The 12585-nt window shown below is 44.5% G+C and overlaps 1 protein-coding gene across 1 annotated transcript in view; it reads right to left on the bottom strand.

The window, feature by feature from the left end:
* Positions 1 to 12585, bottom strand: part of ZER1 (zyg-11 related cell cycle regulator) — a 491045-nt gene that overhangs the window by 115560 nt on the left and 362900 nt on the right. The gene's annotated exons all lie outside the window — the stretch shown is intronic.

The following is a 12585-nucleotide window of genomic DNA, read 5'->3' on the forward strand; positions in this document are numbered from 1 at the left end:
TGGCCACTAGAGCTGTTTCTAGGCTGTAATGTAAATACGGTCTTTTCTCTGCAAAGGCAGTGTTTACATTAAAAAACCTGCATGGGTGGACTATACACACCAGACACAACTACATTAAAGGACCACTATAGGCACCCAGACCACTTCAGCTCAATGAAGTGGTCTGGGTGCCAGGTCCCTCTGGTTTTAACCTTGCAGCTGAAAACATAGCAGTTTGAGAGAAACTGCTGTGTTTCACTGAGGGTTAATCCAGCCTCTAGTGGCTGTCTCATTGACAGTCACTAGAGGCAGCTTCTGCGATTCTCACTGTGAAAATCACAGTGAGAAGACGCTGGACGTCCATAGGAAAGCATTGAGTAATGCTTTCAAATGGGCTGTTTGACTGCGTGCGCAGCTCTTGCCGCGCATGCGGAGCTGACGGTGGCAGGGTGTGGAGAGTTCCCCAGCACAGAGGGAGCCTGGCACAGGAGAAAGGCAAGTGGCTGAAGGGGTTTTAACCCATTCAGCCCAGCAGGAGGGGGGCCCTGATGGTGGTGGTGGTGGGGGGGGGGGGGCACTTATGACCCTATAGTGCCAGGAAAAAGAGTTTGTTTTCCTGGCACTATAGTGCTCATTTAAGCTGTAGTTGTTTTGGTGACTATAGTATCTCTTTAAAGTCAGAGCAGCCCAATAGGAGGAGTGAGGTCAGAGAGGCTGCTTGTCACATCATAACAATGAAATGCACACCCCTCAAAGTTAGTCTAATGATCTTCAATGGCAGCATGTCTGCGGAGTCCTGCTGAAGAGCTCTCACATGGGGAAATTCCAATGTGTTTGTTAAGCACTGTGCAAGTGAATTTAATGACACGCCTGCACTATGATTGGAGGGATACTTGTTTCTGGTGTCTCAATAAGTGAGACACCAGAGGACAATGCTGGAGGATGGTGTTATGTGTGTGTCTTTGGAGGCTGCTTGTGAGCTTACCTGTGTGGAGGGATGCTGTTTCTGATTTGTGCGTGTAAGGCTGCAAACATTGCATCTGTGGGTTTGCTTGTTTGTAGGTTTGTGTGTATGGAAGGGCTGCAATGTAGACCAGCTACAGATGGTGCTGAAGGAAGTAAGGAGCCGCACAAAGGCAGATGACTACGTGGTGACGTCATGAAGGCCTCTCTGTGACCTCTTCTCTGAGCTCCGTCAGCCACTCAGTCCGCACAGAAATAAAACAAAAACTTACGGTTCCTGGAGAAGCACAGGACTCACCTTCACGAGCAATTCGTGCACCCATACTCCAATGTGAATGGGCGGGCAGGAAAATACTCTCAACTCCCCTGTCAGCCTCAGCTCTTGGCCGTTGCGGCCCATCAGGCATTTGCCAAGTTTGCTAGTCCGGGCCTATATACACACTCATAGACACATTCATACTCACACACATTATTTTTTATTTATTTACCCCTTAAGGACCAAACTTCTGGAATAAAAGGGAATCATGACATGTCACACATGTCATGTGTCCTTAAGGGGTTAAATGTCCATCCAGCCTCCCTCCCTTTCTCTGGGACTGCCGGAGTGGCCAATAATTGCCGGTAGGATCACTGCTCTCCCTGCCCAGGCCCCTCTTTTCTATCCTATTGTCCCTTTGTGGTGGAATCTCGGTAAAAATAAATTTAGTAGGCCGAGATTACCACGTGGCATGTGTACGTGCATATGCTGACGTATCGATCAGTTGGTTGCACGAGGCAAGATACGATCAGTAGTGTACGGAGCATGTGCAAGAATACAGGATGTAGTATTCCCCTCCTCCATTGTGCTGGACAGGCCATGCGGTCAAGCAGGAAGTTAATTCTTATTTGTATTAATTGGTCAAGAGAATGTGCGGGTGGAGCTTAATATGGGAGGAGTTATATGCCTATATAAGGAGCCTGCACTATTGTCCGGGGCTCAGAACTTGTTGTATTTTGGTGACATTAGTCCCTCTGAGTCCCGATCGGTGAACCGAATAAAAAATCTCTTCCTTCCTGAAGAAACCGGTGTCCATCTCTCTGTGCTTGGCTTCCGTCAGTTTCTCCGGTATCATTTGGTGCATTGGCCGGGAAGCTCATCGTTCAACGGTAGCTGAGAGGCAGAGGCGTGAGATGGTCTATCTTTGCCCACGTTCTCTACGGCTGCACCCCTGAACTTCTGCATGGACCTCCCTTTGTCTCTGCGCCACTGGTCTGTTGTCCAGGAGATCATCGGCCTCTACGTAGTAAGTGCTGGGATGTCCCCGTCGATGAGTGTGAACTCAGGTTCAGGAACGAGGAGGTAAGACGACCGCTGTTTTAGACGGCGGACCCACTAGGGGTATACCGATTGTGCGGTAGGCCCATAAGGGGTTTAAATCTGTGTATGGAATCTGCCCCCTCTGTCGGAGGGAAGGAGCGAAGGCGCACCGCTCAATCGAACGCTCTTTAGTAAGACCGTTTGATTTGGTTTGGAGTCAGGCGGGGTTCTGGTGTAAATAGCCCTAGCCGGACACCGGTGTCTTGTCTAGACTAACGTTCTAGGGTGTACAATTTGTTCGCTAGGTCGGAGGGACCGGGAGACTAAGCAGACTCTGATGTACATTATCGTTTGCTAGATCTCAACCTATCTTGGCTAAGTGGGAAGGCGTGTAAATTTGGAACCCACTAGACTATTGATAGAGTAGAAAGACTAAAAGGGTTCTGTTGTAAATTCCGCCCTCTAGTTCGCTATATGTGGTGCTTGGGCAGTGTGGCTAACCAAAACGGATGTAGATAGTTTTAGGTAGTCCATCAAGGTACTGGCCAATAGTTTAGTTGGGATTGTATATGTGTTAAAGATTGTTACTAAAGTGTATATCTTGTTAGATAGCGCGAGCTCAGCCGTCTAGCGAGAGTGTTAATAGTGTGTTGCTGTATTATAGTGCACGGTACCATAACCCTGTATATTTACTGACACTGTATATAAGTACTAATCATTGTTGTCTATTGCATGTTTAACACCATAACCACTAATAATTGTATTGTGACCTTAAATTGTGCTTTGACCTATGCTAACCGTACTGTAACCGCTGTTTGTAAAAGACGATGTTACTGGGGTGTGTTATAGACGGGTAATTCATATATAGAGAATTATAGCGTGGGTGACTGTATAGTTTCGCCAAAGGGCATAATATTGATTATTTAGTGACTGGTGTAACAGCTGTGTGTGTACGGGAATTCCCTGAGTGTTTATTGTGTTATTGTGTACGTTTCACTTGGTAGCTGTACCACGTGGTGCTGTTGCCGGAAGAAACGGGTGTGACTGTTTGTCATGCCTTAATTATGATATCCCCTTACTTCCTGGTTCCACGGAGCTTAGCCACACCTCTTCATCACCCGGTCTCCCTATTTAATCTGACCGCACCAGCTGATCGACGCTGGATTAATGAACTACGTTCCGTACTCACGAACCGGCTGCAACATCGTTGTGAAAGCCTGCTGTTACCGGACCGGACTGGAAGACTTCAAGTTCCCTTCACCTTCCTCATCTACGGCTAAAGCTGATCTCTATCCATGCAGGATAAACCGCCTCTGAGGAAATCTCGGGAACCAGTGTTCTATGTGCCGGAAGCTAAGTAAAACCTCTGTGATAAGCGTTACATCTCAAACTGTTATTTCCTGTCTCCAAAGTCCTTCGTTAAAGCCAACCGTTACAGCTAACTTCAACGCATACTTGTCTCAGTTAGCTGCATCTATCTTACTTCAGTTAAAGCCTATGGAACAGTTAATTGTGACTTCTTATCACCTAATTAATTATTACTACTAAAGGACTCTTGCTGCTTCAGTTACCGTTTACTCCTTAAAGCTACAGTGCATATAATTGTGGACTTCAGTTATCGTTTACTCCTTAAAGCTACAGTGCATATAATTGTGGACTTCAGTTATCGTTTACTCCTTAAAGCTACAGTGCATATAATTGTGGACTTCAGTTATCGTTTACTCCTTAAAGCTACAGTGCATATAATTGTGGACTTCAGTTATCGTTTATTACTTAATGCTACAGTACCTGTAAATTGGAATTAAAGTCAATACCAATTACTTTCTAATAAATATTCGAACTATAAGAAATCTGCAGTTGTGTTCCTTCATAACAAATGTTTAAACGTGACAGATTAATCCAGCCCTTGTAATGGATCCAGCAGATTTCGATTCTACTATAACTACGCTGAATCAAAGAGTTGATACACTAGCCCAAGGTGTGCAAGAACTGCAAGTTACTCACGAAAGACTTTTCGCCTATGTCAGAGATTTACAAACTCATACTCCTCATACTACTCTGCACTCGGTTAGTGATCCTGCTGTGTGTAACCCTGAAATATTCTCTGGAGATTGTTCAAAATACAGGGAGTTCCTCAACTCCTGCAAATTGTTAATTGCTTTGAAACCTCGATCCTACCCTACAGAAAGAACTAAAGTTTGTTCGGTTATCTCCTTTCTAAGAGGTGAACCTATGTCATGGGCCCATTCCTTTCTGGAAAACGATGACCCCATCTTAGATTCACTGGATGAATTTTTTGAAGCCATGTCTCTCCTCTATGAAGATCCTAACAAACAAGCTACAGCTGATTTAACAATCAGAACACTACAGCAAAGAAATAGACCCGTTGAAGATTATATTGCTGAATTCAAAAGATGGGCTGTAGAAACGCAATGGAATGACATCACATTGCGCAACCAATTTCGAATTGGGTTATCTGAAGCTGTAAAGGACGAACTATCTAGAACAGAACTTCCTACTACTTTGAACGCTCTAATTCAATTATCAATCAGCATTGACAGAAGATTAAGAGAAAGAAAGGCAGAAAAAGCCCTTTTACATTCTAAAGACCGCAAACCTTTCATCCCTCTAAAGGTAACCACAAATCACATACATACTGAATTTCTAGTATTTGATGTTATTCCGTCACCTCTCTATCCCGTTATAATAGGGATCAACTGGTTAAGGAACCACAACCCTCAAATTTCTTGGTCTCCTTTCTCTATCACCTTTAACTCACATTATTGTAAGGAAACATGTTTACAACAAATTCCTATTCTTCAAATCTCTAAAGAACCAACCATACCCTCTTGTTATTCAGACTTTTCAGATGTCTTCAGTAAAAAAGAAGCTGAAACGCTCCCGCCTCATCGTGCCTACGATTGTCCTATAGACCTCATACCTGGTGCCCCAGTACCATTTGGGCACATCTACCCTCTCTCTGAGGCTGAACTACAAATTCTCAAGGAATATCTAGATGAAAATCTACGGAAAGGGTTTATTAGACCCTCTAGTTCACCTGCTGCCTCAAGTATGTTTTTTGTAAGAAACAAAGACCAGACTATTCGTCCTATCATGACTACAGAGCTTTAAATAAAATAACAGTTAAAAATCGTTATCCTCTTCCTCTCATCAATGAACTAGTTGAACGATTGAAAACTGCTACCATCTATACAAAGCTTGACCTTCGCGGGGCATATAATCTCGTCAGGATAAAGGCTAATGATGAATGGAAGACTGCTTTCCGAACAAGGTATGGCCTCTTTGAATATCTGGTGATGCCTTTTGGCCTCTGCAACGCCCCTGCAACTTTTCAACACTTCAGAAATGATATCTTTAGAGACCTATTGGACGTCTGTGTCATCATTTATTTAGATGATATTCTCATATACTCCAACACTCCTGAGGAACATAGAAAACATGTCAGATGGGTGTTATCAAGACTCAGAACTCACAAATTATTCGCTAAACCTGAAAAATGTCTTTTTCATGTCAAAGAAATAACCTTCTTAGGTTATGTCATCTCCCCTCATTCAATAGGTATGGACAATGCAAAAGTCGATTGTATCATCAACTGGCCTGTTCCCTCTACAGTAAAAGAATTACAGCGATTTCTAGGATTCGCCAACTTCTACAGAAAATTTATTAAAAACTACTCTGAGATAGTTCACCCACTCAATCAACTTAACAGTAAAAAACATCCCTTCAATTGGAACGAGAAGGCTCAAACTGCCTTCACTGAATTAAAGAGAAGGTTTACAACAGCTCCTATTCTTCAACTTCCAAATCCTTCATATCTTTATGTCCTTGAAACGGATGCTTCGGAATTTGCAATTGGAGCTGTCCTCTCTCAACACAAAACTCCTCAAGACCCTCTTCATCCTGTCGCCTTCTTCTCACGATCATTATCTCCTGCTGAAAAGAATTATCCGACAGGAGAAAAAGAATTACTAAGTATCAAAGTGGCTTTAGAAACCTGGAGACACCTTCTTGAAGGCGCTCAGAATTCTTTAATCATTTATACTGACCATAAAAATCTCGAATATCTTCACTCCAATAAAACACTGTCTGCTCGACAAGTAAGATGGAATCTCTTTTTTTCCCGGTTCAACTTCCAAATCGTCTTTAGACCTGGGTCTAGAAACAAAAAGGCTGATGCCCTTTCCAGGATCCATAAAGACACTAAAATTGAACCTCCTTCGCCTAAAGTCATTGGAATCTTATCTTCTCTTATTGACGACATTAAAGATCTCAGTGAAGATGCTCTCGAACTTCCTAAATCATTTAAATTATCTAAGAAAAACGGTCTCTACTATTTCAAAGACCGGATTTACGTGCCTCCATCCTTCAGAATTAAAGTACTCGAATTTATTCATGATTCTCCTCTGGCAGGTCATCCAGGTATAAAGAAGACCCTTGAATTGTCCAAAAGATACTATTGGTGGCCTCGTCAAGACCAAACTATTGAATCTTATGTCAAATCTTGTTCTGTATGCCAAAGATCAAAACATGTCCATCATCAACCATTTGGTCAATTATTGAATTTACCAATTCCTGAACGACCTTGGCAATCCATCTCTATGGATTTCTTGGTCGAATTACCTCCTTCTCATCATCACACTACCATTTTAGTGGTAGTAGACCGCTTCACGAAAATGTCTCATTTCATTCCTTTAAAGAAGTTACCTTCATCCTCTGAACTTTCGAAAACATTTCTTGACAACATAGTTAAACTTCACGGACTGCCAGACGAAATCATTTCAGACCGAGGAACTCAATTTACCTCCAAATTCTGGACTGCTTTATGTGCCACTCTTCATATCCAACGTAAACTATCATCTGCATATCATCCTCAAACAGATGGACAAACTGAAAGAGTCAACCAATGCTTAGAACAATATCTACGATGTTATTGCTCTCACTTACAAGACGATTGGATAACTTGGTTACCTATGGCAGAATTTGCATACAATAACTCTTTTCATACCAGCAGCAAAATGACTCCATTTCTATCCAATTATGGATTTCATCCTTCCTCATTTCCTGCTCAGACAAGTTCTTCATCTAATCTCTCCGATTCGAATCAAATCTCTCATATGTCCTCTTTATTCAAGAAATTGCATGAGAATCTTGAATTGGCCTCCTCCACTCAAAAGAAGTTTTTTGATACAAAAAGACAACCTTCACCTTCTTATCAAATCGGTGATCTTGTCTGGCTTTCCTCAAAGAACATTTCTACAAACCGTCCATCAAAGAAGTTAAGTTCTCTTTTTCTTGGTCCTTTTCCAATACTATCGATTATCAACCGTAATGTTGTTAAATTGAAACTTCCACCGACGTTAAAGCTACATCCTGTTTTTCATGTGTCCTTGCTGAAGCCTCATCATCCTGACCCTTTCCAAAGGAATGTCACTACTTCTCCTGACCCCATACTGGTCCAGGGTGAAGAAGAATACGAGATTCAAAGTATACTGGATTCAAGGATCCATCGTGGCTCCTTACAATACCTCATCAGATGGAAAGGATATGGAGTTGATGAAGATACATGGGAAAACTCCTCTGACGTTCATGCTGACAAATTAGTTTCCAAGTTTCACAAACGCTACCCTTCTAAGCCAAGTCAATAGCACCCAGAGGTTGCTCATTAAGGAGGGGATACTGTCATGCCTTAATTATGATATCCCCTTACTTCCTGGTTCCACGGAGCTTAGCCACACCTCTTCATCACCCGGTCTCCCTATTTAATCTGACCGCACCAGCTGATCGACGCTGGATTGATGAACTACGTTCCGTACTCACGAACCGGCTGCAACATCGTTGTGAAAGCCTGCTGTTACAGGACCGGACTGGAAGACTTCAAGTTCCCTTCACCTTCCTCATCTACGGCTAAAGCTGATCTCTATCCATGCAGGATAAACCGCCTCTGAGGAAATCTCGGGAACCAGTGTTCTATGTGCCGGAAGCTAAGTAAAACCTCTGTGATAAGCGTTACATCTCAAACTGTTATTTCCTGTCTCCAAAGTCCTTCGTTAAAGCCAACCGTTACAGCTAACTTCAACGCATACTTGTCTCAGTTAGCTGCATCTATCTTACTTCAGTTAAAGCTTATGGAACAGTTAATTGTGACTTCTTATCACCTAATTAATTATTACTATTAAAGGACTCTTGCTGCTTCAGTTACCGTTTACTCCTTAAAGCTACAGTGCATATAATTGTGGACTTCAGTTATCGTTTACTCCTTAAAGCTACAGTGCATATAATTGTGGACTTCAGTTATCGTTTACTCCTTAAAGCTACAGTGCATATAATTGTGGACTTAAGTTATCGTTTACTCCTTAAAGCTACAGTGCATATAATTGTGGACTTCAGTTATCGTTTATTACTTAATGCTACAGTACCTGTAAATTGGAATTAAAGTCAATACCAATTACTTTCTAATAAATATTCGAACTATAAGAAATCTGCAGTTGTGTTCCTTCATAACAAATGTTTAAACGTGACACTGTTGAATAGAACGTGTGCATAGTATTCGTTGTCAATGACGCTCCATTGATAAGTATGGGCGCGTCGGAGTCGACGATTTTGGATCCCTTAGGTTGTATGGTAAAGAATTTTAAAAAGGGATTTACAACATGTGATTTTGGGGTTAAAATGTCCCCTGTACGTTTGGTCACTTTGTGCACTAGGGAGTGGCCTACTTTGGTTGCGGCATGGCCGCCACGTGGCAGTTTGGATCCAACTCTGGTACAGCGTGTACACGTCGCTGTATCAGGTAGGCCTGAACTTTACGGACAGTTTCCATATATTGATTGTTGGAGACAGGCCGTAAACGACTCGCCAAGATGTATTCGGATATGCCACGAGGAGCAATGTCGCCTCATGGTGGCCAGGACTTGTTTGGACATGCCCCCTGAGTCCGAGATCCCTTTGCCGCCCCCTTACTTCCCTTTAGAAGGAAGTGATACGAGTACAGGAAGTTCTACACCCCTTCCCCCATTGCCCCCATCCGCTTCCGCTTCCTCCTCCAGTGCAGAATCCACCCCCCGTCATACTAAACCTCCCCTTCCGGAACCAACCCCCGTTAGATCCGATTATCCTGATTTGGCGCCACTTCAAACTTCCGGTCAAGCTTCTTCTAGCTCGGCTTGGAATATTCTATTCACCGACCTTCCCCAAAATCAAGCTTCTACATCCTCATGTCTTACCACCCCCCGACCGGAACCTCTAACCGACGCCCCTCCACGTAGCCCTATACTAACCAGACAACTGACCGGTACCCAACGACCCAAACATTACCAGATGCCTCTTCGTCTGGATCCTGGGTCAGCCTATCTCGATGCCGCAGGTCAAATGGTATATGCTGGGGGGGCGTGGCTAACCGAGCAACAGAGTGGACGCAAATCTCTGGAGCTCCGAGGAAGAAACTTAAATATTGCGAATCCCCAGAAATATTGAAGCCCCACAAGCGACAAACTTACCCACCCTCCAACAGAGACTGCCATGGGACGAAAAAATAAAAAATACCAGCCTCCAGCGACACCGAAAATGCCAGACATCAGGCTCTCCTTTGAGAGACCTGCAGCCGCAACCGCGGCTCCCGCCAAAATGGCGCCCGCGGCCCGGGCAGAAATGGAGGCCTCAGACGCATCCCAAGAAGAGGGAGACACATCCTCTTCACCCGAACCAGGAGAAGATTACCCAGAAACGGATTCCGAGGAGGACTCATCCCCAATGACTAAGGGAGATATGAAACACCTCCTGCAAGAAATAAGGCAAGTCTGGAAATCGGACCTGAAAGAGGCCCAAGCAGACATAGGGGACCTCCGCAAGAGGATCTCCGAAATTGAAAACAAAGAGACAAAACGGGAACACCAGATGCAGGACACCCACAACCAAATGGAGGACCTAGCCTCCAAAGTGCAGAGACTTACTCGGTCGGTGACCGCACTGGAATCCCGCCACAGACGCAAGAATGTCCGCATGCGGGGCATACCAGAAACGGTGAGCGACGATGCTCTGCTACCCTTCACACAGAGACTGGTGGCCTCGATGGGCCTAAAGAACAAAGATACCAAAGGGATGGTGGTCTCGGCGTTCCGAGTACGGAAAGCGGCAACAGCGCCCCAAGGGGCCCCGAGAGACACAATAGTTATCTCCAGAGACATAACAGTGAGAGCCGCTATCCTCAACAGGTCCAGGGAGATAAAGTCATTCCGGCTCGAGGGCTGCTGCGTGACAATCTATGGAGATCTTCCCTTCGAAGTACTAGCGGCAAGGAGACAACTGGCTCCAGTAGCCAAGAAACTGAGAGAGGCAGAGGTCCGGTACCGCTGGGGAGCAGACGGAACGCTGAATACCCAAAGAGGGAGCGAGACTCTTACACTATCGCCCGGAGAAGATCCCACGGCGTTCTGGAAGGCCATAAACCTACCGGGCGAAGAACCACAAAGCACTGGGGCCTGACCCTGAGAGTATCGACAAGGAGAGAATGAGAGCCTGCGAGCAGAGATGCCCTGAAACAAGGACTGACCCGCCACTTGACTGACCCCATATCAGGCAACACGACCTATAGACCACACAAGACTCACATAAAAAGGGAGGGAGACGGCCTCACACCGGGACGAATCGGCAAGTACCCCAGGCCACTTCGCCCCTAAGACATAACATAAGACACAATACGAGACACAGCACCACATAGACCAGACGCCTAGCACCATGACTACACGAGACTACACAACATAGATAACACAAAATAACCCACAAGAGACGAGGACACACACCAGACTATAACAAGACCCATCAGAAGGCAACCCATGTGTCATGTACGAATGTACAGCAGAACTTTAAAATGAATGACTTATAGACGAGGCACAGAATAACGCTTGCCTCCATGACATACTCTGCATTAGTTGTATTCTTTGATGCAAAACCTCAATAAAATACAAATTTTAAAAAAAAAAAATGGTATATGCTGACCCAGTCTTCGTATATGTCCCGTTCACGACTACCGATCTCTTGAATTGGAAGACCCACAATTCCTCGTACACTGAGAAACCACAAGCTATGACCGATCTGTTCACCTCGATAGTTCAGACACATAATCCGACATGGGCTGATTGCCAGCAGTTATTAATGACATTGTTCAATAATGAGGAAAGGACTAGGATTAACCAAGCGGCCATTAAAGCGCTAGAGGATGAAGCCCGTGCTTTAAATCAAGCCAATCCAGCAGCATGGGCCGCAACACATTATCCTAATACCGATCCCGACTGGAATGTTAATGGCGCAGATATGGTTCAACTAAAAGCCTATAGAGACGCTATAATTGCTGGCATGAAAGCCGGAGGGAAGAAAGCCATTAATATGTCGAAGACAGTTGAGGTGATTCAGAAAAGTGATGAAGCGCCCAGTGTCTTTTATGACCGATTATTGGAGGCATACCGCTTGTATACCCCCTTTAATCCGGAAGACGCTGATAATTCCCGAATGGTAAACTCCGCCGTTGTCAGCCAAGCTTACGGAGATATTAAGCGCAAGCTACAAAAGTTAGAAGGGTTTGCAGGAATGTCCATCACCCAACTAATGGAGGTAGCGAATAAGGTGTACATGAATAGGGAGTCAGAAAGTAAGAAAGAGGAAGAGCGCAAGATGCGTAAAAAGGCTGATATGCTAGCGGTAGCGATCGCAGGCGTAGATAGACGGGCCCAGATAGAGGCGATAGTAGGTGGAATAGGGAGCCCTTGAGTAGGAATCAGTGCGCGTATTGCAGAGAAGAAGGGCATTGGAGAAGCGAGTGTCCGCAAAGAGAGCAGTACGAGAGAGACCCACCCAGGGCAGGTTATGGAAACTTTAGAGGCAGAGCGAGAGGTAGAGGAGGCCCCGGAGGGAGTAATGGTAATAGAGGGAGTAATGGTAACAGAGGAAGTGTAAGAGAAGACAGGAATATGTGGAGCATATAGCTGCTCTTATACCAACTCCACTGTCTCAATGGACTCCAGTTTATACAGCTCAAGAAGAGGAGTGGTTAAAAACTGAACCTGGAAAGTATTTGGAGAACAAATGGTATCAGTTAGAAGATGGGAGAATAGTTATTCCAGCATCACTAGCGGTAGAAATTGTCCAAAACTATCACAACGGGACACATTCTGGGAGAGAGAGTACAGAAGAATCTCTCAGAAAACATTTCTACATACCAAGATTGTCCAACTTGACTCAGGCCATTGTACGAAGATGTGTAACGTGTGCTAAAAATAATACAAGGCAAGGACCAGTAAAGCCACCAGGAGTCCAGTTTATGGGGGGACTCC

Source organism: Pelobates fuscus, chromosome 9, assembly GCF_036172605.1.
Source record: "Pelobates fuscus isolate aPelFus1 chromosome 9, aPelFus1.pri, whole genome shotgun sequence".
NCBI lineage: Eukaryota > Metazoa > Chordata > Amphibia > Anura > Pelobatidae > Pelobates > Pelobates fuscus.